We start from the raw sequence: 22,702 nt of genomic DNA on the forward strand, positions 1-22,702 counted from the left end.
TAGAAAGCCTGCGGGCACCCATAAAATAAAACAATATTGCGCTGTTGAGGTCATTTTTATGGACTGGGGGTAATTTAGTGCGACCCGTTCTGTTGCAGAGCGTATTTCTAAATGATAGCTCCACCCCCACTCTCGCCCTTCTCCTGTGGTCGGATTAAAATGGTTGTAAAAAGTAACAGAAAGCAAAATGTTTGATAGTTACGGCATCTTCTTAGATTTCTACAAGGTGAAACGAGAAGTACACGGAAAAAGACATGAATGTTCAAGAGCGATGGAGGGATGGAGTTTTGGCGTTCACTTTATGAACTCGCCGCAATCTCCTAGCGATAAATCAGGTGCTTTGTATTGCCAACAATGCACTTAGCGCTCTGTAAATAAACAAGCCCTTATTGGCTTTTTACTCGATTGACTTGTTTAAATGCATACTTGTTAGATTTTTTTTTTTTTTTTTTTTTGGCCGCGATGCAGTGAGACTGTGAAGGAAAGAAAACGTTAGCAAGATGTGACTTGAGAAATTGACAAAACTGTTACGTGACAAAATGGCTAAATGAAGTGTTTCAACGTGAATATTAAGTGGTTAACCGATATCGAGATTGTTACAAAACAGTTTGGACTTGGATTACCGTATTTTTTTTATAAGGTGCCGTCTCAATTGTGTAATTTGGGAAATTTCCATTTCAAGGCTAAATTTTCTAAATCAATCTTTATTCAACTTTAATTTGGTATTCAAAGATAAGGCGCATCTGATTATAAGGTGCACTCTCAATTTAAAGAACATCCTTTTACTTGTGCCGAAAAATACGGTAAATCCTGTTCCTATATATATATTTTTTGTAAATATAATCTGTATTTGTACTCGGACCCCAAAACAAAACAAACATTGGTCATATTATGTCCTGCTAGTAAAATCGTCTCAGTCTATTCCTTATTACAGAGCCCGGCAATAAAATTTGAGGAGTCGAAACTTGCGGTGTAGAAACACGGTGGGAAAAGTTTGACTTCTGACCCGTTCCTCCGGGTCGCAGCAGAGCTAAAGGAGACCTCGGAGAGAAGGATCATGAAACTATTCATATCTGACAGCGCACTTCCTCGCCGGGCACGAACCAAGGTGCCACTGCAAACGATTGTTGGAAGGACGTTACTGGCGGCTTTTAAAAGTCACAGCGGGGATTTTGACGAGATTAAAGCACTATGCTGTTAAAAGTGACTAACTGAAGACATATCAGATTCCACTTTAAAAGTGAGGTGGAGGAGGAAAGGGGCTGCTTTGGATTACGGTAGCAACACGGCTCACATTTTTATAGAGTTTTCATGAATGTGAACGACGGTCTTATATATTTTTTGTTTTTTACGCAGGCCTCTTTATGAGAAACACCTGCACGCTTTATAATACAAGCTCTCTTTGTCAATCACTGCCCAATATATTTATAAAGCCCTAAATCCACCAAATCTCCCATTGGTCATATAACATCATACGCTCCTTTTTAAGTCCGAAAAGGTCCAGCAGTATAAATAATAAAACAAAAGTATGTCACTAGTCGATGGAATATGCCCCGTGGTTTTATTTAACATTTATTTTAGTCAAACGGTACGCTGAGAAAGGACGCAAGCCACAGTCCATTAAACTCAACAGTAGCAATGTCATTGATAATGGATGTACATCTAGTTCTGGGGCGAAATCGACTTTGCCAATTCACCGCTATCTGCCGGAGCAGACTGCGCTCAAACTCTGCAGTGCATATTAGTGATTTACTAAGGCTATTTACAATCCTCCCATTGCTCCCTTTTGCCCACATTGTAACTCAAAACTACATTATGGGTTCAGCCACCTGCTTATCTCAAGTCATAATGAAAGTTTGGGTTCCATCAATTCAAGTAAACTGCTATTTCTCCGAGAGGAGAAGGGGGGGAAAAAAATGGCTTTAGTTTAATACGGACACGTGAGTAAAATAACATGGATACACAAACACATCGCACTCACGACATTAGCTGACTACCTAAGTCTTTACTTTTTGATATCAATACAGTATAAGAAGATTGAAATTTGAATGCCTATAAAGATAACCAAAGAAAAATATTAATAATTAAATTAAATTAAATTAAATTAAATTAAATTAAATTAAATTAAATTAAATTAAATTAAATTAAATTAAATTAAATTAAATTAAATTAAATATTCCATCCATCTATTAATTTAATTTAATATTAACAAAGATATTAATGCATTAAAATCATAATGGTTATGTTGAACAACTCATTATCATTCTGAAACAAACAAGGACTTCATTATACCTTTTAAACAATCAAGTCTAACAATCACGTTTATTTTTGTATAAACGACGACCAAAGCCCGTTTTCTAAAGTTAGGACGTGACCAAAAAAAGTGCTCATTAACACGAGGACCGATTCGCAAAGATGTAACGGCGAGAAGACAAATAAGGAATGTTTGTTTATTTATTTCGTCCCGACAGGTAAAGAAACAAAAAAAAAAAGCTCATTACTGTGTGTTTATCTCCTCGCTACGCACGTTACACTCTGCTAACCGCATGGCAGTTGCTTTTGAAAATCCAGCTCATTAACATTCAAAAAGCCACAGACACAAAAATGTGCCTATGTGAAATGTATACCTGTACAAAAAAAAAATCCCAAATGGAAATTGTACATCAACAAATTAAAGTTACAAAAACAAGACGAAAAGTTTGGGTAACACTCGAAACAACCTGATGAGAAATTGTCTAATGGTAGCTTCCAGGTGGATGAGTATTTGGCGTGCCGTGCCAAATTGTTTCTTTGATATGGTTTGACAGGGAGGAATCGAAAGCGGCACAGACTCAATTTAACTTTCCACTCAACTTCAAAAGTTCACAACCAATCAAGTCGAGCAATTCCAACGCCAGCGATGAGAAGAGCCCCAAGGTCGTCCATTTATATTTGGAAAAAAAAATAATAAGGAAAGCTGTTGTTTCGATGTAGATTTGGGGAAATTGCAAAAATGTGTTAGAGGGTAAAATCCATCTATTAAGTCATTCACTGGCAGCTCTGTGAAAATGAATGTTTGATATCTAAAGCTGTCAATGGTTGTGAATGAATCACCTTTTTTTTATTTTTTTTATCACGTAATATTGAATATATTTTAACCTTTTCATTGCTCGACATCCTTCTGACAGCACATTGGAAGCTGAATAATTCCAGCTGTGGACTTTAAGCTCCTCATCCTTGAAAAGACAAAATAAATACAAAAAAAAAAAAACATTTTAGTGGCCAATCTAAGCAAGGCTATGGTCTGATTACACTCTTTAGTATTCATGGAGGCTAACAAGCTTCACTAGCTCCATATTTGAAATCTCGAAAGGCCTTTAGCGTGACAAACGAGTAGCAGTCACAGTCAAGTGCTTTTAAATGTACGTAGACGATTGAAGATGGAGATTTTGCTCGATGGGCCAGTTCCAGTTTTTTTTTTCTCTCCGATTATTTTCCACACAAGGCCATTTACGCATAGAAGTGAAATTCTGAAAAGGAAATTAGTATTGCGCACTTCTCCACTGGGCAACAGGTTGTTCTGACTCACACTCAGGCACACACACAAATTTGCACATTTTCAATTTTGCAATGTTATCTTTCAAGTCGGTTAATTGAATTTTTGACTCAAATTCGATTATCCGTGAACTCGGACCTTTTCGTAGATAACCTTGTTGGTCAGATATGAAATTGTTACATGTTTTTTTTCTTTTGTTAACAGGGTTAAGAAAGATAGTGATTCTAATTAGCCTCACTTTATTTTTTTTTCCCAATCTTAGCTTAGCTAAAATGATCTCTAGCTATTCAGGAAACATGAGGTAGACGCAACATGATGAGATATGCATTTGCTATCTTTTGGGATGTTATTATAACCTTAAAAAAATCATGTTTTTTAACATAGGACAAAAAAAAAAATTTGACCATGTGGTCTTCTGTGTCTTATTAGGCCGTCAAAGTTTTATCGTGGTTCAAATTGAAATGTTAATGACAGCTACGCCCTTGACCCTTTCCTTCTAGGAGCTTGATCGCTAATGATTCTTTTATGATGCTAGAAGAAAAGGGGGGAGGAAAAAAAAATGGAAGTTTATTATTGGGGTTAAAGAACACCTTTCATTTCTTCTGAAGAGAGAACTTGAAAGGATTGAGACTGACAAATGTCAAAAAGGGTTTATCGAGCATTTATCGAGCTTCAAAAGTGTGTACTCTAAATTAAAGAAAAAAATAATAATAATAATAAAAATAACAGTAGTTTAACAAACAACTGACCAAAGGTGAACAGCATTAGTTGAACCATTTGAATAATTGCTTCTTGGCACTTAGAGATGATGCCACAGGCAACGGCTTACATCTCCACATTATGTAATCAAGGCAAAATTATGCAAATGATTGTGGTAATGGAGGGTCTGAAAGGCTGTGATAGCAAAAAAAAAAAAAAAAATATTGCTGCTACTGCTATCCTAATTAAGAAGCTTTAGTGCTGGCTTGGTACTTGATGACTGCTATATGGTGATATAACTGGGTATCATCACAAATAGGAACTTAATTAACTTGCTTTGTTTATGTGCTCGTTCGGGTATGATATGATGAAGTTGTTTGGTGCTGTTAAATAATTACTTGTACTGTTTCTGTGTGTACTCTGTTGTACCTTTGATGACTACAGAAAACTTCGGTACGCGGTCGTAGCGAATATAATGTCTCGAAACGTTTAGATTGGGAAACATCGTTTTAAGGCGAGCGACGGCTATGAAGTCATTCACTCCCATTGACGAGAATAGACGTCCAAAAAATCCCAAAGGAATCCCTTATTAAAATGTGCACATTTAAATGCCTGCAGGATTTTCTTTTCTATTTTCCAATTCATCAATGAATCTGTTTGTCCGGTAATTTTTGATATTCAGGTAAACACTATTTAAGCATTTTTATTATTTCCCCAAGATGCATCTGTGTTTGATTATGAACACAAGTCAAACATTAAGTAAGCAAACTATCCATAAAAAGTTATGTCATTTTTCAATATCTTCTTTTTTTTCGAGGTATGATATACTGTCGTCTCAACATTAACGTGATCCAAATGGGGTTTTATTGTCCAGAAACAAATTGCACAGTGTAAAACTATGATGCGGCGACTGTGGTTTAATTATACATTTTAATTTTCTCGCTCATTAATAAGACGGCGTAATGAATTGAGTCGGGTCGGTGGCACAGATTGCCTCATTAATCACGGTAGTAATAATCAAGTCGAATGAATGATAATGACACCTCAAAATATGTCGTTCCACTAAATTACAGATCACCTCTGGCCCAGTCTGCGTTCTTCACCAGAAAGGACTGGTTGACCCTGAAACATGCTGCAATGTTCATGTGTGGAGTTTTATTCATTTATTTATTTTATGGCAAACACCCCCGTCCTCCCCGATCCAATTAAACCAATGACACAAAATAATCACGGTGTTTTTGAAATTTCAAAAGAAACCCAACCATAAAAACACTTCCACCAGCTAATAAGTATTTTACGAAATATTTTTCCTTGAACGTAGGCGGCATGAGGTTTAGAAGGTGTATAAAGAAGATTAAAACTCTCCACTGGGAAACGTGTCTAGAATGGCGACAGGTGGGAACTATTTTGCATTTCGAACGCCCCTGAAAAAAAAAAAAGAACGCTCGTTCGATCGCATTGAGGTAGCAGCATGGGAATAATTAGCACTTCTGTTCCGAGCCATATGCTTGCTGTGTAATCATCATTATTAGTTCTTTTTCGGGTATACTGCCGAAAAACAAAATACATGACAAGACGTTAAAATGTTTATACAAACAGATATAAATACAAAAATATAATTCGAAAAATATATACACTACCGTTCAAAAGTTTGGGGTCACAAAATTGTTTGGGTGACCCCAAACTTTTGAACGGTAGTGTATATATTTATTTTGATAATTATTTATAGATTATATATATAATCTTCTGTGTAAGAAATCTTATAATATACATGTATACTTATATTCATAGATTATATATAATCTTATACAAATATAAGATATAATTTATAATATTTAATTCATAATATGTTATTATAATAATATTTACACTACCGTTCAAATGTTTGGGTCACCCAAACAATTTTGTGACCCCAAACTTTTGAACGGTAGTGTATATATATATATATAAAAAAAATCTAAAAATTCTCTGTGTCATTGTTGTTAGTCTGAAATTATCCGGCAAATCCAAATTAAACACAACTAAAATGGGCACTGGTTGACTGCGGATCTCCTGCCTCTTAATGAATTAGCGATCCTCTCCAATCTCTCACAGAGGCCAGCCAATTAACCACAAATATGCGGCTACGGACCAATCAGTCTCCCAACTTTGTTCTTTGGGTGCTGTGAGCTAATATAGCTTATCACTTTGAAGGGAGAGAATTTACAACCTGCGTGCGGAGGGGAACCGGTGGAACCTGCTGAGAGCTCAAATAAACAGAGTATCGATTTAAAAGTGCTTAACTGTCAGGAGGTTAGTGAAGCAAAAAAGGGGCAAACGTTTTAGTGAAGGAAGGGGAAAGACAAAAGAGAGCAGGCAACTCCCCCCACCCCCCACCCAAAATCATGGTGGAAAGCTAATTAAAGAATTCAAAGAAAGATTTCTTTGGTCTAATTATCGGTGAGCACACTCAGAAGCCATCTTTGCAGATAGATAATCAACGTATAATTGAGGATACCAGGCTGCTGTGAATGAGCGGTGCCCTCTTCTCTCCTCGGAGGCTGAATATAATTTTCTCTTATCTGCGCATAATTGGCTCCTTGTACGGCAAAACATAACAAGCACTGATGAAAAATCGGCAGGTTCGGGGATTAATATGACGGGATGAAGCTTTTTTTTTGCCTTCCAGCATGGTGAACAAGGAGGTAACATATTTAAGAACAAGTGATGCCTTAAAAAACAGCATCACATTTTTATTTTTATTTTTTTATGAACTTTGCTCAGGAAATGTCACCTGAAGCAAAAGCAAAAAGGAAATCCAAGTGAATATTGAGTTGGGAGAAAAAAAAATCAAATGACAGTTGAAAAGGGTGGATTATTCATGAAAAGAGGCGAAGAGAGGGAGATTACAAATGTCAAAGGAGCAGAGTCGTTGACACATGTATAAAGAATGAGGGGAGAAATGTCACCTGGGATAAAGGAATAAAATTCCACCGAGGGGAAGCAGTCAGTAGTAAGAAAAACTGTGGAGGAAGGGGCATTGTTCCCTTCACGGGAGGTTGCAATGTCGAGGTCAAAGGGAAGTGGGTTGACCAGGAGAGAAGAAGATTATGGGTGAGTGAGAAGTCGCCGCATAATTGAATAAAACATGGAATACATGTGGAGACGTCAGTACAGCACTGTAGTGTCCTGAATATACCCTTATATATATATATATATATAATATAATATATATATTTTTTTTACATTTATTTATTTATTTATTTTATTATATTTTATTATATATTTTTTAATATACCTATACATTTTTTAATATACGATTATGATATACATTTTTAATAATTAAAATAGCAACAGTTCAGACTAAACAACAGTTGTTTAATCCAAACTAAATATGATTATGACATCAAATTAGGTCTTAGACTTAGATCAGCACTTCCTTTGTCCAATTTTTTATTTTATTTTTTTGCAATCAGCTGCCAGAAAGTAAATCAGTTCAAAATGGTGTTATTCAAGCAAAGGATAGCTGGATGTGGTATTTTATTGTTCCCTGAGGGAATTGCGACTGAACTGCGAGTTAGTCAACCAGTCAGTTAATCAGTCCATTAAATCAGATTAAACCTGGCTAGTTAAAGAGCTGTCTTCCACACCTCATTTCTCCCCTCATACTCGTCTCACTCATTTAAGGCGAAAGGGGAGACGCATCGAGTGCAATTGAGCTGGAAAATGGAGAGAGAGAGAAATTTGAGGCAATATTTTAATAGCTGAGAACATTTCAAAGTCATCATCCCTTTTTTTCTGTGTAACTTTAGTCATCTCAAGTCTTTCCACTCATTACGGCTCCTCTGTATCTTTCTTGAAGAAAAGAAAAGCATACTCCCGACACGTCAGAATTCCCAAGATACTTTTTCATGCCTCGTTTCTTTCCATACTCCTAAGGGGCCCACTACGGAAAAATGATTGCCGTCACTCGATAGCATCGGTGTCAAACTCAAGACCCGGGGGCCAGATGCGGCCCGCCAAGACAGATTTTGCATCGACTTTGTGTCATGACTAAAATTACGAATTGTGTTATTTCAATGCAAAAGTAAACGTTTGTAAGAATTTGTTACATTGACACTTTTGTGCGTCGAATAATCCCGGGTTGAACATAAATACAAACGCTCGGCAAAGTACCCGGTGGCGTTTATTGCACAGATATAAATTGTGGCCGTTTTGATGTCGCTTTTTTTTTCTCAGCGGTCCATCTCACTCTATTTTCTCTATCGGTCGTTAATACCACTCAATGCAAAGCTCCCCGTCAATCTCCAATGAAGCCAAGCGGGGTGAAAGTATTCGTGGCGGGAGCCGTCCAAAGCATTTACTACAATTCCGCGTGATGATTCAAAAATTGACGATTGGCAATGCGAACCTCAAAAAGTCAAATCAAGCGTCCCTTGTAAAAATTTTTTCTCATCTAAACCTGTGCTCCCTTGTAATTTTTTTTTCTCATCTAAACCTGTGCTCTCCCACTCCAGCTGAAAATATTTTTGTCTCCCATCAGACTCTATGCTTATTACTTTCAAATATGATGTTTAATAAAAGAAATGAAAACATGTATATTGAACTGGCCGCAGAAGCGGCTGGCGTGAGAAAGAAGACGCAAAGTATAATGAAGACTTATTTTCTGTTTGTGCTCTGGGGGACGAAACACACACACACGCAGCCACACACACACGTTTTTGTCATTCCGTGTGTGCTCGTTTTGGATTCGACTCATTTCCAGTCTTTATGATCGCATCCCAAATGTCACATTGTTACCCTTTCAATTTGCCTTTCAAATAGCATGTGTTTTATGATGAGAATAAAAAAAATAAAATAAAATAAAAGGCCAAATCAGAAATTGTGGAAACAGAAATGGCGTCAAATGTAATGCCATTCTTTATACTCGCTTTACGAAAAAAGCTCCCGCTTCCATTTTTTGTTGTTAATACATAAAAAAAGCAAGCTTGCTCAATAATACATATTTTTATTCCTATCACCTTGTTCTACATCCATACATTTATGTCTCTCTCTCGCTCTCTCTCTAGATCTTTCTCTAAGAAGATTGTCACTAGTAAATGTCAGAATTCATTGTGCTCCATTTGGAAGCCACAAAATGGTAAAACTAATGTGACATCTTTTTACCCTCCGTCTACAAACTATTGGGAAACATATTCCCGAATATATGTACAAGCACGCACAGAATGCTACAGGAGCTACCGACGAGGGAGTCATTATGCAATGCGCAGTCGATCAAAGTCTTCCCTGGAGCGACTTGAGGCATAATTAATACAGCAAAGGACCTCACTGCCTGAGCGATGGGAACAACCAGGGGGGACTCCTAAATCGCAAGATGCATCGCCGCAACTCGAGGCGGATTCGGCAACGATAAACGTTTCGCTTACATGAAGAAAATCCGAAAGTCTGAAGATAAACTGTATTTTTTTTCCCCCATACACATCCTGCAATTCGTAATAACGACACTGCCCATGACCTTTGAACTCTTTAACCGTAGGGAGTCAGCTTTGCTTACATGTCACGTTCGATTGAGTCTCAAAAAGTAAAGCCGGTTACAGAAATAGAGATTTCAAAAATAATTTCAGCGGCATCAAGGGAATTACAAGGGAGACGGTTGAAGTCCAAAAAAGTGAAAGAGACAGGAAGGGAGGTTGTTTCCGAAGGCATAAAAATGATATATTGAGATAAATAAATAATAAGCGAGCAGGCCTGCAATGTGAGCCAAGGTCAGATTGAGTCACAATGTTACAATTTCACTGATGTGTTAGAAGTCAAACATTATTTTACAAACTGTTTTTGCTCAATATAAATAGAGAAGGAAAAGTCGGAAGAATTATCGCTACTCATTGATGTAAGCGCAGTTCTGGGTCAAGGCAAAACAAATTTTTCTTGCTGCCCCCAGTAAAAAGAAAAAAAATGGTAACCAGTAAAAGTAGTCAAGGTTAGAGTAACAAGATTAAAATGAAATTCACATAAAATAAAATAAAATAAATAGAAGTAGTGGAGGCAAGTCGCAAATAGTTTGTTAACTAATGAGAATAATGCGGGATTTTTCACAGATTATTTGTTTTTTTAACTCAAGTCAAATTCAAGTTGAATAAATTTGCAAGGTCAAGCGTGACTAAGCAAAAGCGACACGTCTGACGAGTTCTGTGTACAACCGCGGGATGTGATGATTTATTGATGCAAACCATTCGGGTGGACAATCACAGTGACATTATTTGTTCTGTATTCAACCAATTACATTTGAAACTTCCCACAATCCACAGTTTGTTCACTGAAAAGAAAGCGACGCAAATCACAAGGTTAGGAGGTCACTGAATAGGCTAATGAGGCCATATCTCTTCTGCACTGCCTTCAGAAAAAGTTATTCAATAAAATTAATATTAGTTTTCCACCCTCAGCAGACTTTGTTTTGGAATTAATTAATACATTAATTAATCCTTCAGCAAGGAGAAGAGTCAGAATTGGCAGAAAAAAACCGGAATGTGGAATATACTAGAAGAGTCATGATGATTACGACATTTTTAAATGTTTGGGTTATCGATAGTTAACCTAGTTTATGGTGGTCGGAGTCTCCTGAGTTGAACCTGCTGGTCATAATCAGCAACGTATGAAGGCACAGGAGAGTCAGACAAAAACTGCGGAGTGATTGTTGTCTGTTTGTTGTCATTGTTTTCTTTTGTGCTTCTTCATTTATTTATTTTTTTTCTCACCAGTAAGTACCACTGTGATTTTCTGTTGTTCATTTCCTCGGCACTCGGTTTAGTATTTGCTGTTATGATTTTTCTTCTCTTGTCACGTCGACCTTTTTGTCATGTCGATTTTTTTTCCCTCTATTCATTCACGTTGGCAGGCTGCTTTTTTTTTTTTGTTCAGTAAAATCTCTAAAACTACTTTGTTGACTCACTCCGGTTTTTCCCGCACGCACCTGAGAAGATTTGAAAAATCCACGCGGAATAACAGTACCGTATTTTCCGGACTATAAGGCGCACCGGACTATAAGGCGTACCTTCAATGAATGGCCCATTTTAAAACTTTGTCCTTATATAAGGCGCACCGGACTATAAGGCGCGCCAATAATGCATCATGTCAGATTTTTAATCCAAATCAAATCATTCTCCATTTTATCTTTTTTATTTTAACTTCAGACGCAGCAAATTACTTTATAATCACAAAATAATGATCCATAGTCTTTTTGATTCATGATTTATAGTCTTCAGCGGGCCACTTATGATTGATTTCATGACACAATGCTATGTCTACTGAGTGACACTTCAAGACAAGAACAAAAGTCATTCCAGTGCCAAGATTACATCACGGCCGATAATGTATTAATCGCCTTAAACTATTAAGCAGTGATGTGCGTGGATCTAAAAGGCAAGAGAAGCCTGCTGTGTTGTACCCTTGCATAGATTACATGGCGAGGCGTAGTAATCAATAAATAAACAGAGTCAGCTTCAGGCCAGGGACGAGCAACAGGGGGTTCATCCAAGGCCGCCGCGTGTGTTTGTGAACTACCAGAGAGGGGCGATGCTTTGGATTTGCTGGAAGACGTCACGACAACAATTAATAGGACATGAGAGGGCATATTTTAAAGGATTTATTTTTTTTTTTTTTTTGGGGTGGGGGGGTAAACAGCTTGTCATCTCGATAAAACACAATCTATGGTAATTAGAAGGGTTACATGTAATTGTCTTGATTTATAATTTAATGTTGATGAAAATCAAGTTGAAAAAATGATGAAATCAATATAACACTGTTTTCCTGTACTGTTTTTTTTTTTTTTTTTTTTTTTTTTGCAGTTAAAAGCAACACCCACATGATTGAAACTTCCTGCGGTGCCACATCTGAGAATTCGAAAGGTGTCTTAAGAGTAAAAAACAAGCTCATAAAAACAGAAAAGTGCTCACAGAGATGAAAGTGTGGGGATGGAACAAAACAGACCATCGACACATGAATAAGATTAGTTGAGATCCATTAGTTGTTTGATTCATCTTCACGCCAGTGTTTTCACTCCGTATTTTTTGGAGGGAGAAAAAATAATTATGATAACAAATAAATAAAGACTTATTCAGGGGTGTAAAGCAGTAAAAATAAGGATAATGGGGGTAAAAGAAAAAAAAAAAGAGTCCGTATTAAAAACACAACCGTGCGGTTTCAACATGAAATTTCTCACGACCTAAAACTGAGTATTTCTTACCACTTTTTTCAACTGTTTTAAACAATTAGCACCAGTAACCCCATCCAACTTGGTTAATTAGCCAGTCACGGTGCTAACAAGCATGCCAACTGTCATTATAAAACATTCAACCAACGGTTTTCTCTCCTTTAGCCCTTGAGAACTTTGGAGGGAGACACATATTTAAGTGAAATCATGGCCATTTCTTGCCCTGGGCATTGTCTGAATGCCAAGGGCATACATATTTCATATTCAGTCTTTGTGGAAGGACAGCAGTCCTCCAAGGAAATACTGAAAACAGATTTCATCACATCTTGTGCTTGTTGGTCAGAACATCCCATGGGGCAAAAAAGTACTCCGGGTAGACTTTTTCACCCTGCGTCCATAATAACTCCAATATCAGACAAAGTTATGATTTGTAGACTGAGATTATGTTTCAAATGAAATAAATTACAATTGGAGTATAACCTAAACCTGCAATTAGACCTTGAATACAAGAACAAAAAAAAGACAGGCGGAATCTGTGATTAAAATGACTCCCTGAAGTCTATTCCATCCGACCATGAATAATAACAATAATAAAAATACAAAAATCTAATTAAAAGTTAGCTTGAGAAGGGCATGTGATTCTTTTTTGTAACAAAAGAGTCCCTCGGGTCAAAAAAGCCATAATTGATCTGGAAATGCTTTTGTCCTCGAAAAAAAATGAACCTTGTGAGCACATACCAGTCACTTTAGTCACTTCTGAATGCGGATTTGTGGTTCGGAATGTTGTGCGTCAAGGATACACAAGGATAGATAAAATCAACACAACCATGTATCATGTACACGGCAGGCATAAGAATCGTACGGAATCAATAACTAACGGTAGAGTATATTGATTATGAAGGTCGGGTCGTTGATATTCATTATGAGGCAGTACCCGAGGCATGATGAGAATTCTGCTTGACGTGTATGAGGTCACACAAGGGGTTAGGTGGTGGGCGGGGTCACGGTTTTTATTCTTGCCAACATTTCGAGAAACGTATTTACCCACAAGATTGAGTTTGTGTTAAGTTCCGCTTACACTCCGTGCTTGCTTTCCAATTACGATTCAGCTCTCTGTAAATAATTGCTTTCTATGTCCGCTGTTCTACTTCCTCATCTGTATATATATTTTTTCCCTTTTCCATAAATTGGCTCCAAAATTTAAAAACCTTGCTTACAAATCATCCGGCCTTGTCTTTCCGAGAGTCGCGCAATGCTATTATCTTAAAAGTAATTGCAGGCAATTAGAGATTATTGCTCTATTAGACTTCTCCTCGCCAGGCTCTCACAAAGACAGATTACGCACGCATTCGTAATTTGTCATCACGTTAATAAATCGGTCAGCGAAACAACGCCGGGGAATTAAAAATCACTATAAGATAATAGATACAGAACAAACTCATGACCCCATTGTCTTTTAGTATTTTTTTTTATCGCCTTGTCGTTATTTGATGTCTTGCAATGTGCTAGCCGGTTAATATTTTATTTATGTTAGTTTAACAGATGATAGCATATTAGCATTATTTCTTATTCGAAGTCAACTACAGCTTAAGATATGGACACATGGACCCAATTTACATAATAATTTTGTATTTTTATATTGTGGTTGCCATCTTGCTATAATGTTAGCATTCAAACTCAGCATGTAACTTCTTAAAATGTGCGCCAGTGAAAATTTCTGGACGCAGATCAGCCAGTCGGTTAGAACCCACAAGTCTTTTAGCTTTTCCTCTGCTCAACTTCTAATGATGCATTTTAATGATGACCAGTGGTTGCGTGAGTGTGCTCAGTTGAGCCACTGAATAAATTATTCGATTTAATTGAAGGCACAGCAAATAGGTGCTTTGAGGGCGATCACACGCTCCGTACAGTCAAAGTGTAATTAAAAGTTAGCGTTAACTTGTTTTTGGGGTTCTCTTTGTGGTGCGTTGAATGTGTACTTGGATTTTAATTTGATTTCAAATATCCAAATGTGGACGAAGTAATTAGGCAAGCTGTGGCGGCTTCGTCAAAAAGCTAACAAACATTTGTGACTACAGCGTACAAGATCCGTATCAAACCTTTACAAGAGAGCGTCCACCGGAAAAGAATTAATTACCGGGCGGCTTATGTTTGCTAGCATCGTTTTTCAAAATGAAGGACATGCGCTTATGTAAGCGCGTCACATCCATTCATGAACGGCGGAAAACACGGCCGCTCTCGCGTGCGTGTCGCTCAATATAATGAGCTTGATAACGCTTCTCCAGCAAAACATTAATTTAATTTGACCGGCGGACACACATTACTCCTATAACTCATTTGTCTCCCTAGAATACTAAATACATGGATAGAACAGAAGGGGTTGTGTATGGTTTGGCAAATGCACTCGAGTGTTTTTGCAGCTTCGTAGGAATATGGTACGTACGCTAGTAAGTAGCGGTACCGCTAGTTCTTTTGATATGTACCGTAATTTTCGGACTATAAGTCGCACCGGAGTATAAGTCGCACCAGCCATAAAATGCCCAAAAAAGTGAAAAAAAACATATATATGTATATAAGTCGCCCCCAAAACTATGAAAAAAAACGCGACTTATAGTCCGAAAATTACGGTAAAATTTAATTTAACACAATGACAAAAAATGTTAAGGTTGACTTAAGTATTGGTAGCTGGTATCGCCAACCTCCACAAGCACCCCGATACCTTAAAATAAAGTCGATATCGGATACCTGGTATCGGTACTCTCTTCATTCTTCGACTAATAACTATACTGTAAATAAGATCTTTCACTTTTATTCTCAGACTTCCTTTTATACTTTCCTAAATTTGGAAGGTTTGGACTAGGAAGGGCGCAGCTATCCGAATTCGTTGGACAACTAAGTTCTAAAATGACAATAAAGGGCATTCTATTCTATTCTATTTAATTATAACATCTTACAAAACTCTATTGCAAATGTTATTTTGTCGCTTAAGCTATATCACTGCAAGTTCGATTTGACCCCCGGGTTCGTAAACCGTGAAAAATAATCAAAGAGGATTTTCCGAAGACGACGTTTAATGCGACGGTATGTGTTAAATGAACTCCATTCAAAACAAACACGTCTCACAAAGCCTCACGGATGACAGCTTACAATCCAGTGTTAAGATTAAGGTGACGTCTCACTGCCCTGATGTGCCATCCTCGTCGCTCCTGCGGTATTTTTAATCCTAAAGGAAAACGCAAAAAGCCAACGCGACCAATATTGGACCGTTTCAACTGCCTCGTATTGCGACAACATCTTCCCTCTCCCTTCTAAACTCCCCAAATACTGTCAGTCACCTAAAGTGAATGCGACTCATATTGACAGATGACGCGTGTATCCATCAGCGAGCGCTACGGCACGGCAGCTCAGGACTTAAATGCCAGTTATCTTAACGGATGGACTGTCAAAGCACAAAAAAGTGAAACTCTGAGCTAAGTGCTGTTATGTGTCGAAAGTGCTGCAGTATAAAAGTGTTAAAAATACACACACTGGTTCAAGAAAGCCAACTCTATGGAAAATTGTACCCCAAAAAAATGGATTTTGTTACTAAAATTACAATTGTAGAACTTGTCGAGTGACCTTAAGCTATCGAAACGTGACCCATAGCAGAGCGGCACCAGGCGCTACATTTCACACCTTGCCTCGTCCACATTTGTATTCATCTCCGGCACTTTCAAATATTTTCGCCCTTCTTCTCGGAGCCGCGCGTTCCATACAAATGCGTCGCGCTAGTCAATTACGAGAGTTGATGTCATACTGTGTCCTCAAAATGGCTTGTTAAATCGCAGCTTGTGTGGCGGGTGGAAAGTGACGTTTTTAATGACTTACTGAGAGAGTTCTTAAAAAAAAAAAGTTTACAAGGCAATTTTCCCGAGCACATTGAGCACCGCGTAAAAAAATGTCCACATCTGTTGCACTCAACTTCAGTTTGCCCCACTTTTTCCTCACAAGGCGTCAGTCTACCTGCTTCTTTAGCCAGCGGAGCATGTGATTGGCCGGCCTTAACGGTCTTCGGTGTAATACGGCGGCATCCTTCTCGGATTTGCATGAACGTATGAAATCCAGTGAGAAATGGAATTGAGAGGGATTAAGACTAATAAAGTTACGGGTCATGATGGAATAAGTACCGGACGGACTATCTCGACTTAACCGGGTCTTTCTGCTCATTCTGGGGTGATTTCCAATACCACACATGATTTGTATGCATTTTTTACATTGTCAATCAATAATGCAAATTCGTCATTGTCCCCATGTCAAATACGGTATTGAGAATGTTGGAAGAATGGGCTTCAGGGTGACAGAAAAATTCCAACCGCGTTCTGGTTTCATCTGTGATGTTCTCGCGCCGGTCTCGACTTAGTCTCCAGTAAATGACTCAACATTGACATCATAAGATGTTAAAATGTCCTCACGTGGCATGAATTACAAGGTTTGCAGCTGGCAGCAGTTAGTTTATTTTAGTTGTCGGCTCACTTGAGACTATAAATGTGTTTGCATGCATGCGCGTTGTCATTTTTGATGCTCCGAACAGCAACATATCACTTTTAATTAACGGAGCCCGGTCATTGATTGCCATTCTTTTTTTTTTCATCAGTACGATGTCACCTGGCTCATTGAGGACAACTTGTCACAGTTAGTCTCGTTTTACAAGCCGACATTGACAGAACACTAAAAGAAGATGAATGTTGTGAAAGTGGAGACAAGTTAGAAGAAAGGTTGTTAACCCTTTGTTCATCCTCGTGATTCTCAAGTGATTTAATTGCTGCCTTGGTTGAGTTTACATGATTTGAGTTTTTTTTTTTTTTTCTGGGGCACGTTTACACGTGACTTTTCATTTATAACTTTTTTCTTTTCTTCTTCTGCTTAGGTGTATTATAGAGTATGCTGTTGAACTGGGAGTGACATCTCGAGAAGTCCCAACTGGTTCATGAAGCACGTTTGAAGCTTCGTTTTCAAATCACTAGCATTTGGAGTTTGAGTTTATTTGAATGGAAACGAAATATAATTAGATTATAAAGACAAAATGCTCTAGACCAGGGGTGGGCAAACTACGGCCCGCGGGCCACATCCGGCCCACGGGACCGTTTAATCCGGCCCGCCAACCCTGAACAAATTGTATTATTAAACTTTTTTTTTTTGGTCATTTTGCCTGCAATGACTGCGTTTTCCCAGTAGATGGCGAAGCGCTCGCCTGCGCATTTACTACCGGAAGCCGTGTCAGAAAGCTCGGTGCACACTCACAAGTGCGTGTACGTACTCAGTAGTACGGACTTGGCGCACTCTCGCTCTATTCGTATCAGTCCCGAATTTAGAGCGTGGGCTTTGACGACAGCATTCTTATAATTCGCGCGCTGAGCTTTCAGATGCAGTTTTGCGCTAAAGCCACCCACAAACCTTCCCCTGGAATCCTTCCATTAAAATGAGTGGCCCGAAAAAAAGAAGTGAGTGCCGAATGTTAAAAAAGAGTGGACAATTTGGCTCGACGTACGCGACGTGACGTTCAGCCACATCAACATCAACCCGTCACAGATCAAGGTAAACGGACCAACACCTCCGATCTCGCCTAAGAATTGCCACAACAAATTTTACTCCAGACTATGACGCACTAGCAAAAAAGGGACACCAACAACACTGTTCCCACTGAAAATGAACGGGAGGCTCTCAAGTTTATTGTAAAAAAATGCATTTTGAATATGATTTGTACACATAGCAGGGATTGAAACTAGCGACCATTCTCATTTTCAAACAATGCAGGATGCTCAAGGACATTGATGCACCACCTATTTGCGACTAATCTTAACCTGTAAAGTTCTTAAGGCTTACTTTAAGGAGGTGTTTCCCGTTTCCTCACCTCTGTTACCAGGTGTTTGCGAGTTAAAACTCTGCTCTGATTTTCAGATACCCCTCACCGTGTTGCTGTTTTGATTACTTTATTTGGATGTATGCTTTCACCGATTCTTCAAGATGATATATTTGGTCAGAATGTTTGCCGTTTGATGTGATCTCATAAGATAAACATCTTTCATTAATCTGACCTGCAGGCACTGAAGTGATGGGGATTGTTATTCATAATAACAGTGTCGTATTTTATGAGAATCACTGATAGCAGTTTTTTAGTGAATTATTATTTTTTTAATGCTGTTAATAAATGCATTTGTTTTCAAAAAAATTGTTTGGAATATCCATGCTTTACTACCTACTAAAGGCCAAGATCTTTTATGCAATGACCTTTACAGGTCGCTTATATGACTTCACACAACGCCTACGTCCATCTGCTCCTTGTCCGGCCCTCCGGTCCAAATTTAGAACCCAGTTCGGCCCGCGAGTCAAAAAGTTTGCCCACCCCTGCTCTAGACTGTAGAAATAAATACTTGCCAAATACATTTAAGAATTTAAGGACGTTTATATTGAGAACGAGCTAGGATGAAAAACAATACAGAAAACCCGGAGCAGTAACGGGCCTCTTGGGTTTCGATTTATTTCTCTTTTTGGTGACAAAGACGTATGCTTGAATGCTGCACGTTGAGCATTCGCAAACACTCACCATAATCTATTTCTAATGGGATGTAATTTGGAGGTCAGGTCGTGTCTGTGCCTTCTAATCAACTTGTTAAATCACACTCGCGTTCAAAAACACATTCAAAATATAAATGCCTTATGATAATGAGGCTTCCTGCTGCGACAGACGGTCCTGACTGACCTTGGTGATTAGAACAATTTCAACTCACTTAAGTGTGTGGAAACATATTCACAAAGTGTTCTTTGAATTGGTCTTTGAAAGCGACAGCTCGTCAACTTTGATAACAAAACACGCAAATGCCAATAAAACACACCCAATGTGAAAACAATCTCAAACTGTTACCAGTCTGTGATTGAATCACAGATCTGTTGGAAATACTTGCAAATATAAAAAAAAAAATGCTAATATAAATGACAATAAAACGATTGGTTCTTGGGAAATCAGTCAATTTGCTAGAAGAATATATTAAATTAAACGTTCGACAGTTTTGGGACCGAATTTGTAAAACAATCGTGTCGGAGAGTCAATCACAATTTCTCAGTCCAATGAGTCGGGGAAGACATGCATGAAAGATCACCTGAGTGACTCGATACACTTTATTTCACCGCGTCGTTTCAAAAGCGCCAGTTGTGGCGCGCAGCCGTTGAGAGGAACAAGCTGTTTTTTTGCCGTTTTATTTGTGGTTTTGGGGCTGTGAGATTAGCGAGATGATTGGGGTTGTTCATCCCCCGCAGTCATTACGGCATTTAAGCACACTGGCAGATGTTGTTTTTGTCGGAGTGATGAACTCACCAAAATTCAAATAAGTAGGATTTCGGGGAGATTACGCACTTTATACGTTCAAGGGCCTGTCGTAATAGGCTAAATTGGAAATTGGTTCATTTTGTGGAATGAATGTACCGTAATTTTCGGACTATAAGTCGCGGTTTTTTTCATAGTTTGGGTGGGGGGGTGACTTATACTCAGGAGCGACTTATATACATATACATGTTTTTTTTTTTCACTTTTTTGGGCATTTTATGGCTGGTGCGACTTATACTCCGGTGCGACTTATAGTCCGAAAATTACGGTAATACTTGGAAGGCGTAAATAAAAGAAATCACAAAAAGTAAGATGACTTACAATAGTTTGGCCGCTTACCGTGTCAAATGAGATTTTTCTTTCTTGACTGGTGACACGGCCAACGTTCTTGCCACGGGCGCAGAGGTGTCTAGACTTCGCAAATGGCCGACGGAGGCCACGAAGCGGGATGCAGCTGGAATTTCACAACCAGGTGGAGTGATGATGAAAGGCTGCGAACTCCAGATGGCAGACATCACGCAGAGATTCTTCCTCATCACACAGCATGGCGGTCAGGCAAGGGACAACGCTGACAAGAGTGACAACTCGATCAGGACAAAAGGCTGCAATGAGAAAAAAAGTTCAATGAATACTCCAAAGAGGAGCTATACAAGAAGGTTCATACTGTAACTCAGGCTTCTTGCTCATACATAACTTAAGTGATGGAACTGAAGATAAGTCAGACATGTTCAAAGTGGGGGGGGGGGGGAGGTAATCGAAACCAGAAGAAAGGCATTGCGCAACATCGCCGAGAGAATGACACTGCGACGAGATCGGGTCTTGAATATGCAATAAGGCCTTGATGGATGGTTGGCCTCCAGCGATCTTCTACGTGCGTATGCTTTTAATTAAATGTATTGAAATGAGTCAAGTTAAAGAAGAAAAAAAATAAAAACAGATGACTTAAAACTAGATTTCAAAAGACTCAAACCTCCACCAAGGCCAACGGTGTCAATGGTGCCAATAAAATCTTCATGGGGAATATCTATAAAGTATTCAGATATGGAGCCCAGAGACAAAACCTGAAATACGGCTTTTTTCTTTGTGATCCAGAACAAAAGAGAAATTTAAATCTCCTTTCTTGGATGGACCGTCAGTCATTCATCCATACAGCTGTCAACGTTCCTCACCCCGCACTTTCTTCATAGGAACTTTGCATGCAGATGAATGAAGCAGACAAGAATGGACAACTGCATTTAAGATAGACGGGTTGTCAAAAAAAAAAAAACCTTAGTTGACCTTTTCAAAAGAAGACAGTGCAAGGAAGCATCACTGTCTTTTAGTCAATTCTGAGGTGACAGCAGTATTCAAATATAAATTGACTGTGTGTGTGTGTGTGTGTGTGTGTGTGTGTGTGTATTTCTGGACCTAAAATCAGGTTTCCAGACGGTGCAGTGATAACCTCGTTTTAGGCAGAAATTCAAGGAACCAGGCCAAATCCAAAAATGGCAACAATACCACTTTTCCCAGGGTACTATATTTGGCCAATTTTTCAGTATCACTGCAATCCCAAAAATACTGGACTCAGATGGTGCTTCGATGGGAAAGCTTTGACCTGGGCAACTTCTAAATCCACACAATTATTCAAGTTCTCAGCGAATACAAAAATGTGACCGCAAACCACAATTATTGAACATTTTTCTTCCGCACTGATTTATGGTGTTCCACAGGGTTCAATTCCGGGGCCCCTGAAATTCATCTTTGAGTTTTTACCTCTCTCAGCTTGGTTGTGATTCCGAATTAAAACCACAGTTTCTCTCGAGTAACCTTCATGGTCAGCATGAAAAAATGGAAATCACCGTATTTGAATTCTTTCTTCGAAAATGAAAGGGTCAGAAATGAAGGTCGCCTTGGTGCCATGCTATTGTCTTTTCACTCTACTGCCAAGGTTTTCCTCAAGGATTTGATTTAGTTTCTTCCGCTTGATTCGAGTCTCTCCCCTTGTGCCCTCCGGCAAACTATCGTGAATGGATTTTCTTTGTCACTCTCCCACAGAGCTGGAAATAGTGAATCATTATATGGACCATTGTTGTTCAATACACAGTCTCCCTAAATTGAGGGAATCTTGCAGACTATTTGTCATCTGTCTCTTTGCAGCCTCTTTTTAGATCGTTTCCTACGGGAGCGTCTGCTCCAGGCAGACAGCTGTTACTCATCCGATTTCCACGTAATTGTCTCAAAGTTCTGCCAATACAAAGAAAACAATCTTCCGTTTTGATGGACACTGTCAGCGAGTATCATTCAAAGCCATTTAACCACAAATTCATTTATTTCACTTTCAGAATAAATCATCACGCGGTTCACATTTTCATACAGCGAGACTAATTTGTACGAATAATAGGAGTATGATTTTATAATATAATGGTAATATTACAATATACCGTTTCAACACTGAATGGAAGACTAATTATAGACTAAATGAGCAAAATGAAGTGTAAAGAATGGGACAAAGCACTTGGGCTCTATTTGACACCTCTGGCTGATTTTTTTTTTTCTCAAGTTTTGAAGTTTCATTAAAGAGGTCAAAGAAATGTGCTGTACGTGTTAGAGTTACTTTATAAATCAATGCACTTGCCCAGTCTTAGAAAGCAAACAATGAAGTCCATCTCGACCTCTGTCTCACCTTACTAGCTGAGACTAATAGTTGCGATTTGTCTCCAGTAACAGAGGTTTCTCGTATTTCGGGATGTTTTGTCCCAATTTGAATGCTGTGCAGCACCAAAGACAAAGAGGAACCAAGAGACGTAACTTCCATTATCTTGATGGCCTTTACAAAAATAAATCAGACCGCCACAGAGTCAGCTCTGACAATTATTATAAAAGAGTTGAAAAGCCAAATGGATCTTGTGTTATGTTTACATGCTTTGTCTCGCTTGTCCGT

At 38.5% G+C, this 22,702-nt stretch overlaps 1 long non-coding RNA gene across 1 annotated transcript in view; it reads right to left on the reverse strand.

Moving 5' to 3' along the window:
* Positions 1 to 22,702, reverse strand: part of LOC133163200 (uncharacterized) — a 58,646-nt gene that overhangs the window by 29,651 nt on the left and 6,293 nt on the right. The window contains exon 2 of the long non-coding RNA XR_009716338.1: positions 20,122 to 20,384. This is a non-coding gene — a long non-coding RNA (uncharacterized LOC133163200). The remainder of the gene's footprint in view (positions 1 to 20,121; positions 20,385 to 22,702) is intronic.

The sequence above is a fragment of the Syngnathus typhle genome, linkage group LG12, assembly GCF_033458585.1.
Source record: "Syngnathus typhle isolate RoL2023-S1 ecotype Sweden linkage group LG12, RoL_Styp_1.0, whole genome shotgun sequence".
In the NCBI taxonomy this organism is placed as follows: domain Eukaryota; kingdom Metazoa; phylum Chordata; class Actinopteri; order Syngnathiformes; family Syngnathidae; genus Syngnathus; species Syngnathus typhle.